Raw genomic sequence first — 15,038 nt, 5'->3', positions numbered from 1 at the left:
AATTCCTAAGGCTTTGATGGACTATTCTCAGCCTAAGATCAATGATATTCAGTCAAGCATCATCAGGCCAGCCATCTCGGCTAACACTTTAAGATCAAGTCAAGCACGATTCAGATGATACAAAAACTCAGTTCAGTTTGGGGGTTCTCCTACAGAAGACTCCAACATGCACATCAGGGATTTTATCAAGATCTGTGACACTTTTAAGTTCAATGGTATGACTGAAGATGTTATTAAACTGCGATTCTTCCCATTCTCCTTGAGGGATAAACCTAAGTGCTGGTTACATTCTCTACCACCAGGGTATATCACTACTTGGGAAGATCTTGCTCAAAAGTTTCTCACTAAATTCTTCCCTATGGCGAAGACTGCTGCAATCAGGAATGCTCTTACTCAGTTTGCTGAGCAAACTGGAGAATCTCTGTGTGAGGCTTGGGATCGATATAAGGAGATGCTAAGGAAGTGCCCACACTATGGAATGCCAGACTGGATGATTATAAACTATTCCTACAATAGATTGGGTGCTAATTCTAGACCCATACTCGATGCAGCATTAGGAGGAGCCTTGTGGGCTAAAAGCTACAATGAAGCTTATGAACTGATTAAACTGATGGCTGCTAATGAATACCAGAATCCTTCCCAGAGACTGACTCAGGGAAAGTAGCAGGAATTCTGGAGTTGGATGCAGCAACTGCTATCGCTGCCCAACTTAAGGCTTTGACGATGAAGGGGGACATTTTGGCTAATTATGAAGTTAATCAAATCTCTAGTGTCTGTGAGCTTTGTGATGGTGCCCATGAGACTGATCAGTGTGCTATTTCTAGTAAATCAGCTCAGTTCGTGAGCAACTTTCAGCGATCGCAACAACCAGTGCCAGCTACCTATCATCCTAATAACCGCAGTCATCCTAATTTCAGCTGGAGCAACGCTCAAAATGCGGGTCAACAGCCTTATCAGCAGTACCCAGCTAAGCAGTACAACCCCCCTGGTTTTCAGCAACCGCAATATGCACCAAGACAACAACTTCAGCTGCAACAAGCTAATAAAAAATATGAATTAGAAGATGTTAGGTCACACAACACTGTAAGGGGGTTGAATACAATGTTTATACAATCAAATTGATTTAAAACAAGTATGTAACAAAGATCAAGTATATTGAATAAACTCTGTAACAATAAGAACTGTTGTTCTCTCTCAGTGATGAACAAATATTACTAAGAGTTGCTAGGTTACAATGTATAATCTTCTCGATAATGATAACACACATAGTGTAAACCCTAAGTCTGTGTTTATATAGTACACAACTACAAGATAACTTCTAATTGATATGGAATATCATTCTGTCTCCTAAAATATATCAATCAGATATCTTCTACAAGTCTTCCAGTCTTCTAACTTTTTCCATGCATATCTTCTTTTGTTTTAGTCTCGATCTTCTACTGTAAATCAACTTCCTTCCTTATATGAAAGTCTTCCCGCACTTAAGTTCTGATATGACCTTAAGTTCTGATATTAAGTTCTGACTTCCAGTAAGTCCTGATATGTCCTGTTTGTTAAGATCTGAAAACTAAACATGAATCATATTAGACATGACATCTCAAATATATCTAACAATCTCCCCCAACTTGTAAATTAAGCAAAATATACAAGTTAATAGATTTGATGATGTCAAAAACATTTAAGTACAAATGCAATAAGAGTTTAACTAGATAACTAACTACAACTTATAGTCCTTGTAGCTTTTACCAGTCTCACTGACTCAATCTGATTCCATAATGATTCTTGACAAAGCTTGATATTAGCTTTTCTTCTTTAATCCTCAAGCATTGTAGTCTTGACTTGCTTCATCTCTTCATTCTAACTCCCAATCTGATATATTGTAGTCCATAAAGCAGAGATATGGTTTCTTTCTAAACCATCATTCAGTCTTATTACCCTAGGATGAGAAAAATCTTCATTGTAGCACATACATTTCTCATTTAGTAATACTTCAAGCTTAGCAGAATCCTTCTTCATTGGAGTTTCACTTCCATCATCTTCAACAATACTAGGAATGAATTCTGTAACTCTTGAAACAGAAATTCTTGCTTTATCTCTGATGGTCTTCAATATGAAGTTTGACCATCTCCTGGTAATATCAGACTTTACCTCTAAAAGGTAATGAAAGAATTTAAGTTCTTTCAGTGATTTGTTTAACACATCTGATTCTGACATCTGATATGTCCTTTCATTTTCAAGAAATACAATCAGATTTTCCTTAACATTGTGCTTGTCATGAGCATCCAATACCACTTGAACAGAGATAACCTTTGTAACGACCAAGGAATTACGCTTGTATTATATTATAATAATGATAAATTATGTGTATTATTATGCGGTTAAATGTGTTAAGTCGTTAAACCCTAACTGCTATGTGCTATGTGTTGGTTGTTTTGATCCAAACGTGTTTTGGATATTTATTGAGCATTTTATCATCAGTTATATATATATATTATATCAAAACCTGTACAGCTCAAAACTATGTTTTAAAAGCCCGTATTTCAAACAAAATCATTGGCCCTATTTTGCCAAAAATGCCCTATCCCATATCGCTATTCTGAACCCTTAAACGTTTTATAAATTTACCTTTTTCACGAAAAATGACTTTTTCGGACCCCTTCGGGTACCAAAAACCCCACAAAAATCACATTTTTATTTTATATGATCATGAAATTATCATACATTATTTTTCTTTGCATTTTTGTAATATTCACAATTTTTGGGAATTTTTAGCATTTATTTTATATTTAATGGATATTTAAAAATTCATAATTAATACCCAAAAATTATAAAAATTAGGGCCAAATATTTTTATTAGATGTATAATTAGACCCTTAATTTTATTTAGGGGTATTATTTTCATTAGTATAAATACCTGTTTTATTATTAATTATTCATTAATTAATTGTTAAAAATCAGAAAATAAAAATTAGAAAGTGTGGGTGAAGTTTGTGTTCTTGAAGAAGGGAGAAGATCAAACTGTGATTTTGGGAGATTTACTAATCTACTGAAAACGCTCGAGTAACCAATACAATCCTTGTGAAGAGACGAATCTATTGATACTAATATCAACAACTGAGGTTTGTTTAATCTCAAAATCGATTTTTATGTTCTTGGCATGAATTTCGGTTTTTGATTTTGAAGAATCATTTGATTGTTTGGATTATGTAGTTAGTTTTGTTGTAGTTCTAGGAGTAATCAGGTATTTTTATTTTGATTTTATAACCCCTGGAATGATGGGCCGAGTTCTTGGGTTTTAGTGCTTTTGATTTCATTTTTTTCAGATTTCGAGATGTTATCTATTGTTTTTGTTGATGGGAATTGATTATAGATACTCAGTACTTTAATTTGGCATAAAAATCAAGTTGTTTGGTTGTGTTTTGAGGGGTTTGGGTTTCTTGCCGGAAAATTTCGAGTTCATCGGAATTTTTGGACGTTTTTGCTGATTGTGGGGTGATTGTGAGCTGCTATGGTGACGGGTGAGTTCCTGGTAACATTTAGATGGATTTAGGAACAAAAACGGAGTCGATTGGTGTATGATTGGCCGGAAATCGACCGACACCGGACGACGGAAGTTCGCCGGATTCTGGGCTTCTCCGGTGAGTTCTTCCGCGCCGGTCATCTTCTTCGCGTCGCCGACGATCTGTTCCTACCTTTCCCCGCCGTTCGATCCGAAAAGTCCCTGTTTCCTGTGTGCAAAGTTGTTTCTGTAATTGTTAATTAATTATTTTATATTTATAAATCAGAAATCAATTTTAACAATTCTAAAAAAAAATCTAATAAAAATTAAATTTAAATTCTGAAAAAAAATATTGTTAATAATTTCAAAATTATTTTCTTAATTTAGAAATTCGAAAATTGTTATTTATTTAATTATTTAATTGTTTATTTAATAATTTATTTATTAATTAATAATTAGGTAATCAATTAATAAATAAGGATTAAAAATATCTGAATAATATGATTAATAATTCGTTAATTAGTTGAATAATACGAGTAACTCGTATCTATACGAGTAATATTTTGATAAGTTAAAATTATTATTCGAGCGATAGTAACAGTTAGTTGTATCGATTATTTATTTGTAAATAATCGATATAATCGAATAATTAATAATAAGTTATGAATAATGATAATAAAATTATAATTAATCCTAGTAATTAGGGATTAATTATTTTAACATACAATAATTATTAAATAATTATTTAAAACTATAATTAAGGATTATGTAATTATAATAAATTATTTATAATTAATTATTAATTAATTAAATCTTGTTTAATTCATAATAATTCAACCGTTAATCCGATTTGAGCGAAACGAAGACCCCTAGACTCAGAAAAATGAAACGAATCCAATAAAAATAATTATAAGTCTAAAAATTGATTATGTGCTTTATGTGCTATGTGCTTTATGTGATTATGTGAACCTATGTGCTATATCAATATATGTGTATACATGCGAGTCAGATAGAAATGCATGGGTAGACTGATAAGGTTACGTGATATCAATTCAAGATACACGTATATAGTAAGTTATCTAAACAACTATCTTTCCATGATTGGTTCAGTGTTAGCAAGGCAGAGTAAGCTAGGGACAGAAGGTGGTGTGTTGAATTAGGTTAAGTACGCGCAAGGCAAGTTTTTCCCCTATTCTAAATTCAGAATAGTGAATTATACCCCATTTTACATATCAATTACACTTTGATAATTCTTGTTCATATGCACTGATACATATCTATTGATTCTTGTTTCTATTTCATTTCGATTCTTGATTTCTCCCAATTTATTGAATCTTCTATTCATATTCCAATATTTTTACCCTTGTTACATATATTATGATATATCCTGATGTTGGGATACATCAAAAGCATTCCGATTGTTTCGGATGCTAAACTTCGGACTGGATGGTTACGATACAGGCTGGGTTTTACTCAAACCTTTAATTAATAGGCCATAGTTGCCTGAGTACTCCTTATGTTGGTTGGATCTATACAGTTGGGTATAGATTCGCACTGTATCCTGACTGATCAGCGGGTTATAGTGCATATGTTGGTTCTTGTTTCCAGTCTTGTTCATTTGGCACTCGCCATCATTGGCAAATTACTATTCGATACAGATACAGATGGTTGTTACAACCAGCAGCTTATTTTTTCTCTCATTTCTCTTTTTCTATACTATATATATATTTTTGCAGGCTTGTTGAGCAATTTTGGCTCATCCCTTTTTATTGTTACTCCTATTGTTTTACAGTTAAGGTAGAGAATGAAACCCATCAGGACCCTCATAGTCAAGAAGCGAGTCAAGCAGCGGGACCCTCTTATACCAAGAGTGTTCCTTCCTATTTCCGAAGAGAGCTTTGAATTGCCAGATCAGGTGTAGCAGGATAAGTAGTAATGTTGGGTTGAATAAAAGTCTTGTGTAGTTTGAATAAAAGTTGTGTAGTGAAACTGTAGGTAGAATAAAGTTTTGTATCAAAGATAATTCTTGAGACAGGTTTTATTTAGTTGGGTTTGTAATAAAATGTAGTGCGTGATTCTTGTTTTCAAACTCAGACCTTAAAAGATCCTGAGTAGTGATAGTTCAGGGTAATTATTATATTTATATTCCGCTTGTGCAGGTTTAGTCGGTAATTGTTGTTAATAATGCCCCAAATCTATACCCCGGATTTGGAGGGTGTTATAGTTGGTATCAGAGCTTAGGTTTGACCTTTGAAAACAAGAACGTTAGGGCTAAGATAAGATAGGAAAATGAGATAGGATGAGAGTAAGAGTGTTAGGATTGTTTGTCTATGTGATTAGAAGTTATGAGTTTAGGATTGTGATTTGATTATTTTTGTGTTATTATTTTTATGTATATTAGATGGCTTCTTTATCATCATCTACAGAGAGGACCGAGGCAGTGCTAGAGGCATTGCAGGAGGAGTTGAGCCACGTACCACCAGGATTTTGAGACCAGCAGATCAATGAGTGTTGTATTATGTATATTTTGTAGATAGAGGCAGCATAGTATTGTATGACTAGTTTGTATGAGTGTAGTTACTGACTTTAACCGATAGTAGTAGTAGCAGTATGACTGTTATATCATAGGTTTTTGTATCAAGCACTGACACCTGTAGCTGGTCTTCTACCTATATATATATACGAGATGATCTTTTGCACGTTTCTTTATTTTATTTCCAGTTATTTAAGCATTTATATTTATTTCAGTACCATTGCATATTTACAAATGTAGTTTTATTTACGATCATGTTGTACCCTTATGTTTAAAAAAAACACATCATACTGTTTTATCTATTCAGTTATTTAATAAGCTGTTTTATTTTCTCAAATCGACTGTTTTAATATATGTTTAATATACTGTTATTAAAGAAGACCATTGTTTATTTACCAGAAAGATGGCACCTAAAAGAAAAGCACAACCCGATTCATCGAATGGGAACACCGAGGGCCAAAATAATAATAAACAGATGGATCAGATGTTTAATCTCATGCAACAGCAAATGTTGATGATGCAACAATAAATGCAGCAGCAACAGCAGCAGTTCCAGCAACAGATGTTACAGCAAGCCGCTCATCCAGGACATCAAGTACCACCAGCAGCGCCTACGACCACTTTCAAGCAATTTCAGTCGGTGAAGCCACCGGAATTTATGGGTTCCACGGATCATACAAAAGCGAGAGCTTGGCTGAAAGAGATGGAAAAGGCTTTTTCGTTGGTAAAGGTTGAGGAAGAGCAGGAGACGGATTTTGCTAGCTATTACCTGAAAGGCGAAGCTAATTACTGGTGGGAATCGAAGAAAGCTTTGGAAGAAGAAGGTGTGGTGACCTGGGATAGATTCACTGATCTTTTCTTGGAGAAATATTTTCCTCGTTTTATGAAAAACCAGATGGAGATCAAGTTCCTGGAGCTGAAATAAGACAACTTATCGGTTGCGGATTATGAGACCAAGTTTACTGAATTGGCAAGGTTTGTTCCAGAGCAGGTGGATACGGACGAGAAGCGGGCCAAGAGATTTCAGCAAGGACTAAAACCATGGATTCGTAGCAGGATAGCTGTGTTTGAATTGACAACTTATACGGCTGTTGTTCAGAAGGCTATGATTATTGAAGGAGAAAGCGAAGCAGCTCAGAAAGAGAAAGGACCAGGGAATTTTCAGAATCGTTTCAACAAAAGGCCGGGATTTCAAGCTCGAGGAAAAGTAAACTTTAGGAGGCCAGAACAAAACAACCAGAGGATGGGTAATCGACTACCTGCCCCAACTCAGCAAAGGCTTATTCGACCGCCTGTACCTGATTGCAGAACGTGTGGTAGAAAGCATACGGGAATTTGCAACAAGCCAAATGTCACGTATTTCAAGTGCAAGCAAAGGGGACACTATTCTGGAGAATGTCCGAGGGGAAAAGCAGAAGTTACTTGTTTTCAATGTGGGAGAAAAGGACATATCGCCAGAGACTGCAGAGGAATTGCAATGGCCGCTAGTATTCCAAGAGTTTTAGCATTACCTCCACCTCCACTACCACAGCAACATCAGCCCAAAGCAAAGACTTTCAACATGTCAATGAAGGAAGCGGTACAGAGTCCGAATGTGGTTGCAGGTACACTCCCTGTAAATTTCGTAAATGCTTTGGTATTGATTGATTCAGGAGCTACTAGATCTTTTATTTCTGAAACTTTTATCTCAAAAATAAATTGTGAGGTACAGTGGTTAGATGAAGTGTTAGTCATAAAATTAGCGAATAATGATCAGGTTGCAGTAGATCGAGTATGCCCGAGTTGTGATATTGAGATAGGAAGATATCATTTTTCAGTTGATTTGATACCTTTTAGGTTAGGGGAGTTTGATGTTATTCTAGGAATGGATTGGCTATCTAGTAATAATGCTCAAATTGACTGTGCGAATAAGAGAGTGAAATTGCAAACTGAAGAAAATGAAACGGTAATATTTAAAGGTGAGAAGCAAAAGCAGAAATTCCTATCAATAATGCAGACGAGAAGATTGCTACGCCAAGGATGTCAAGCTTATTTAGCCTATATACGGGATGTTGATAAGGGAAATCCGAAGATTGAAGATATTCCTGTAGTTTGTGAATTTCTTGTTGTTTTTCCAGACGAATTATCAGGACTTCCACCAGATCGAGAAATCGAGTTCACTATTGACTTGACGCCAGGGACCGAACCAATTTCGAAAGCTCCATATCGAATGGCACCCGTTGAAATGAGGGAACTAGCAAAGCAGTTGCAAGAACTTCTTGACAAAGGAATTATAAGGCCAAGTGTATCCCCATGGGGCGCACCAGTATTGTTCGTGAAAAAGAAGGATGGCAGTATGCGACTGTGTATTGATTATCGTGAGCTGAACAAGTTAACTATCAACAATAAATATCCTTTACCTCGCATCGATGATTTATTTGATCAATTAAAAGGAGCAGCATGGTTTTCGAAAATCGACTTACAATCAGGCTATCATCAGTTAAAGATCAAGGCCGAAGATATTCCAAAGACAGCATTTAGAATGAGGTACGGACACTATGAATTTCTTGTGATGGCTTTTGGATTAACGAATGCACCTGCAGCGTTTATGGATTTGATGAATCGAATATTCAAGAAGTATTTGGATAAGTTTATCATTGTAATTATTGATGACATCTTGATCTACTCAAAGACGGAAGAAGAGCATGCAGCGCATTTAAGAACGACATTGGAGATATTACGAAAGGAGCAGCTTTATGCAAAATTTTCAAAATGTGAATTTTGGTTGAAAGAAGTGCAGTTTCTAGGGCATATCATCAGCAGAGAAGGCATTCAAGTTGATCCAACAAAGATTGAAGCTGTGTTGAATTGGGAAAGACCAAAGACGCCGACAGAGGTTCGAAGTTTCTTAGGTTTGGCAGGATATTATCGAAGATTTGTCAAAGATTTTGCGAAGATAGCAACACCGTTGACCAAGTTAACTCGACAAAGTGAAAAGTTTGAATGGAATAGTAAATATGAAGAAAGTTTTCAAGAGTTGAAGAATCGGTTGGTGACTGCACCAGTATTGGTACTGCCAGACGAGCAAGGAAATTTTGTTATTTACAGTGACGCTTCATATCGTGGTTTAGGATGTGTGTTGATGCAATATGGTAACGTCATTGCATATGCGTCGAGACAACTTAAACCTCATGAGCAGAAATATCCTACGCATGATCTGGAATTGGCAGCAATTGTATTTGCATTGAAGCTTTGGAGACATTATCTGTACGGTGAAAAATGTGAAATCTACACGGATCATAAAAGTCTGAAGTATATCTTCACGCAAAAGGAACTGAACATGCGACAACGTCAATGGCTGGAATTAATTAAAGATTATGATGTTACAATCAGTTATCATCCAGGAAAAGCAAATGTTGTAGCAGATGCACTAAGCAGAAAAGAAAGATTGAATCGGTTAACTTCATGTGAAGAATTGGTTAAAGAATTCGACAAATTGGAAATTGAGATTCGTATTCCTCATGAATCTGCAGGAACTATTTACGCTATGACTTTTCAACCAGGGTTGCTAGAAAAGATTCGCCATTGTCAAGATAAAGTGATGAGTCAAGACGACAACTTAACAGGAGAAGAGATTACAACTCAGAAAGATAATGAAGGAATTTTACGTTTTACGTCAAGAATCTGGATCCCTAATGTGGTAGAATTAAAAGAAGAAATTATGCGAGATGCGCACAATTCGAAATATTCCATTCATCCAGGAAGCACGAAAATGTATCGCGATTTGAAGGAAAACTTTTGGTGGCCGAATATGAAGAAGGAGATAGCAGAATGGGTGAGTAAATGCTACACATGCCAGTGAGTTAAAGCAGAGCATCAACGTCCGAGTGGGTTATTGCAACCATTAGACATTCCAGAATGGAAATGGGAACATCTAGCGATGGATTTCGTAGTGGGACTTCCAAGGACGAAAGCCAATCACGATGCAATTTGGGTTATTATTGATCGATTGACGAAATCAGCACATTTTCTTCCAATTAATGAGAGATTTTCATTGGACAAGCTAGTGCATTTATATCTTAAAGAAATTGTGATGCGTCATGGAGTACCAGTATCAATTGTATCGGATCGAGATCCTCGTTTCAATTCAAGATTTTGGAGACAATTCCAAGAATGTCTAGGAACGAAGTTGAATATGAGTACATCCTATCATCCACAAACTGACGGTCAAAGTGAAAGGACAATTCAAATGATTGAAGACATGCTACGAGTTTGTGCGATCGATTTTGAAGGTAGTTGGGATGAACATTTACCCCTAGTGGAATTTTCTTATAATAACAGCTATCACGCCAGTATTGGAATGCCACCGTATGAAGCATTATATGGAAGGAAATGCAGATCACCAGTGCATTGGGATGAGGTTGGAGAACGCAAGATTTTGGGTCCAGAATTAATTCAGCAGACAAAAGAAAAGATTAAACTCATTCGAAAACGAATCGAGACAGCACAAAACAGGCAAAGCAGATATGCAGACCAAGCAAGGAAGGATGTGGACTATCAGGAACGAGAACGCGTATTGCTCAAAATATCACCATGGAAAGGATTGACCAGATTTGGTAATAAAGGGAAATTGAAGCCACGATACGTTGGACCATTTGAGATTTTGAAGAAAATTGGGAAGGTTGCGTACGAGTTAGCTCTACCACCCCATATGCAGCACATTCACAACGTATTTCATGTATCTATGCTTCAGAAGTATAATCCTGATACAAGGCATGTAATAGAATATGAACCAGTAGAACTTCAGGCAGATTTGTCATATGTAGAGCAGCCAATAAGAATTCTAGATAGGCAAGAGAGGATATTAAGAAATAAGTCTGTGTCATTAGTGAGAGTTTTATGGAGAAACCCAGTGGTTGAAGAATCAACCTGGGAGCTTGAGAGTGAAATGTTAGAAAGGTATCCTCAGTTATTTGCATAATGTGATTCTGAGGATAGAATCTTGTTAAAGGGGGGGAGAATGTAACGACCAAGGAATTACGCTTGTATTATATTATAATAATGATAAATTATGTGTATTATTATGCGGTTAAATGTGTTAAGTCGTTAAACCCTAACTGCTATGTGCTATGTGTTGGCTGTTTTGATCCAAACGTGTTTTGGATATTTATTGAGCATTTTATCATCAGTTATATATATATATATTATATCAAAACCTGTACAGCTCAAAACTATGTTTTAAAAGCCCGTATTTCAAACAAAATCATTGGCCCTATTTTGCCAAAAATGCCCTATCCCATATCGCTATTCTGAACCCCTAAACGTTTTACAAATTTACCTTTTTCACGAAAAACGACTTTTCCGGACCCCTTTGGGTACCAAAAACCCCACAAAAATTACATTTTTATTTTATATGATCATGAAATTATCATACATTATTTTTCTTTGCATTTTTGTAATATTCACAATTTTTGGGAATTTTTAGCATTTATTTTATATTTAATGGATATTTAAAAATTCATAATTAATACCCAAAAATTATAAAAATTAGGGCCAAATATTTTTATTAGATGTATAATTAGACCCTTAATTTTATTTAGGGGCATTATTTTCATTAGTATAAATACCTGTTTTATTATTAATTATTCATTAATTAATTGTTAAAAATCAGAAAATAAAAATTAGAAAGTGTGGGTGAAGTTTGTGTTCTTGAAGAAGGGAGAAGATCAAACTGTGATTTTGGGAGATTTACTAATCCACTGAAAACGCTCGAGTAACCAATACAATCCTTGTGAAGAGACGAATCTATTGATACTAATATCAATAATTGAGGTTTGTTTAATCTCAAAATCGATTTTTATGTTCATGGCATGAATTTCGGTTTTTGATTTTGAAGAATCATTTGATTGTTTGGATTATGTAGTTAGTTTTGTTGTAGTTCTAGGAGTAATCAGGTATTTTTATTTTGATTTTATAACCCCTGGAATGATTGGCCGAGTTCTTGGGTTTTAGTGCTTTTGATTTCGTTTTTTTTCAGATTTCGAGATGTTATCTATTGTTTTTGTTGATGGGAATTGATTATAGATACTCAGTACTTTAATTTGGCATAAAAATCAAGTTGTTTGGTTGTGTTTTGAGGGGTTTGGGTTTCTTGCCGGAAAATTTCGAGTTCATCGGAATTTTTGGACGTTTTTGCTGATTGTGGGGTGATTGTGAGCTGCTATGGTGACGGGTGAGTTCCTGGTAACATTTAGATGGATTTAGGAACAAAAACGGAGTCGATTGGTGTATGATTGGCCGGGAATCGACCGACGCCGGACGACGAAAGTTCGCCGGATTCTGGGCTTCTCCGGTGAGTTCTTCCGCGCCGGTCATCTTCTTCGCGTCGCCGACGATCTGTTCCTACCTTTCCCCGCCGTTCGATCCGAAAAGTCCCTGTTTCCTGTGTGCAAAGTTGTTTCTGTAATTGTTAATTAATTGTTTTATATTTATAAATCAGAAATCAATTTTAACAATTCTAAAAAAAATCTAATAAAAATTAGATTTAAATTCCGAAAAAAAATATTGTTAATAATTTCAAAATTATTTTCTTAATTTAGAAATTCGAAAATTGTTATTTATTTAATTATTTAATTATTTATTTAACGATTTATTTATTTATTTATTAATTAATAATTAGGTAATCAATTAATAAATAAGGATTAAAAATATCTGAATAATATGATTAATAATACATTAATTAGTTAAATAATACGAGTAACTCGTATCTATACGAGTAATATTTTGATAAGTTAAAATTATTATTCGAGCGATAGTAACAGTTAGTTGTATCGATTATTTATTTGTAAATAATCGATATAATCGAATAATTAATAATAAGTTATGAATAATGATAATAAAATTGTAATTAATCCTAATAATTAGGGATTAATTATTTTAACATACAATAATTATTAAATAATTATTTAAAACTATAATTAAGGATTATGTAATTATAATAAATTATTTATAATTAATTATTAATTAATTAAATCTTGTTTAATTCATAATAAATCAACCATTAATCCGATTTGAGCGAAACGAAGACCCCTAGACTCAGAAAAATGAACCGAATCCAATAAAAATAATTATAAGTCTAAAAATTGATTATGTGCTTTATGTGCTATGTGCTTTATGTGATTATGTGAACCTATGTGCTATATCAATATATGTGTATACATGCGAGTCAGATAGAAATGCATGGGTAGACTGATAAGGTTACGTGATATCAATTCAAGATACACGTATATAGTAAGTTATCTAAACAACTATATTTCCATGATTGGTTCAGTGTTAGCAAGGCAGAGTAAGCTAGGGACAGAAGGCAGTGAGTTGAATCAGGTTAAGTACGCGCAAGGCAAGTTTTTCTCCTATTCTAAATTCAGAATAGTGAATTATACCCCATTTTACATATCAATTACACTTTGATAATTCTTGTTCATATGCACTGATACATATCTATTGATTCTTGTTTCTATTTCATTTCGATTCTTGATTTCTCCCAATTTATTGAATCCTCTATTCATATTCCAATATTTTTACCCTTGTTACATATATTATGATATATCCTGATGTTGGGATACATCAAAAGCATTCCGATTGTTCCGGATGCTAAACTTCGGACTGGATGGTTACGATACAGGCTGGGTTTTACTCAAACCTTTAATTAATAGGCCATAGTTGCCTGAGTACTCCTTATGTTGGTTGGATCTATACAGTTGGGTATAGATTTGCACTGTATCCTGACTGATCAGCGGGTTATAGTGCATATGTTGGTTCTTGTTTCCAGTCTTGTTCATTTGACACTCGCCATCATTGGCAAATTACTATTCGATACAGATACAGATGGTTGTTACAACCAGCAGCTTATTGTTTCTCTCATTTCTCTTTTTCTATACTATATATATATATATATTTTTGCAGGCTTGTTGAGTAATTCTGGCTCATCCCTTTTTATTGTTACTCCTATTGTTTTACAGTTAAGGTAGAGAATGAAACCCATCAGGACCCGCATAGTCAAGAAGCGAGTCAAGCAGCGGGACCCTCTTATACCAAGAGTGTTCCTTCCTATTTCCGAAGAGAGCTTTGAATTGCCAGATCAGGTGTAGCAGGATAAGTAGTAATGTTGGGTTGAATAAAAGTCTTGTGTAGTTTGAATAAAAGTTGTGTAGTGAAACTGTAGGTAGAATAAAGTTTTGTATCAAAGATAATTCTTGAGACAGGTTTTATTTAGTTGGGTTTGTAATAAAGTGTAGTGCGTGATTCTTGTTTTCAAACTCAGACCTTAAAAGATCCTGAGTAGTGATAGTTCAGGGTAATTATTATATTTATATTCCGCTTGTGCAGGTTTAGTCGGTAATTGTTGTTAATAATGCCCCAAATCTATACCCCGGATTTGGAGGGTGTTATAGTTGGCATCAGAGCTTAGGTTTGACCTTTGAAAACAAGAACGTTAGGGCTAAGATAAGATAGGAAAATGAGATAGGATGAGAGTAAGAGTGTTAGGATTTTTTGTCTATGTGATTAGAAGTTATGAGTTTAGGATTGTGATTTGATTGTTTTTGTGTTATTATTTTGCTTGTAAAAGTGATTTTATGGTAATTTTAATTCCATAAATATTTGGGTTGTCTTTAAAATTGGTTTTCTAATTTTATAATTTTAATAATTATTTTTAGGACTTTATAAAATTGAGAAATCAATATTTTGTTAATTATTCATTTTTAAATAATTTCCTGAGTGTGTTAAATGCTAAAATCCATATTTAATTATGGGAATCTTTAAAAATTATGAAACTTATAATTTATTAAGTTTGTATTATTCTGAGAATTTTAAAATTATTTTGGAAATTTTCGGGAATCGTTTTACCCGCGCGTCGTTTCGTTATTTGTTAAAAAGCGGGTATAAAGCATACCTTAAAAATTGTTTAAAATTTTTAGAAATTTATATTTTTATTTATTTCGGGATATTTATAATATTTTAGCGTTGTTT

General features: G+C 34.3%; 1 non-coding gene across 1 annotated transcript; it reads right to left on the bottom strand.

Moving 5' to 3' along the window:
- Positions 1–373: 373 nt before the first annotated feature.
- LOC141683132 (small nucleolar RNA R71) lies at positions 374–480 on the bottom strand. Its single transcript, XR_012560126.1, has one exon. It is a non-coding gene; the product is annotated as a small nucleolar RNA R71 (small nucleolar RNA).
- Positions 481–15,038: the final 14,558 nt, after the last annotated feature.

Source organism: Apium graveolens, chromosome 1, assembly GCF_009905375.1.
Source record: "Apium graveolens cultivar Ventura chromosome 1, ASM990537v1, whole genome shotgun sequence".
Taxonomy (NCBI): domain Eukaryota; kingdom Viridiplantae; phylum Streptophyta; class Magnoliopsida; order Apiales; family Apiaceae; genus Apium; species Apium graveolens.
Note: the sequence above shows the minus strand (reverse complement) of the source record. Positions and strands in the feature narration are given on the sequence as shown.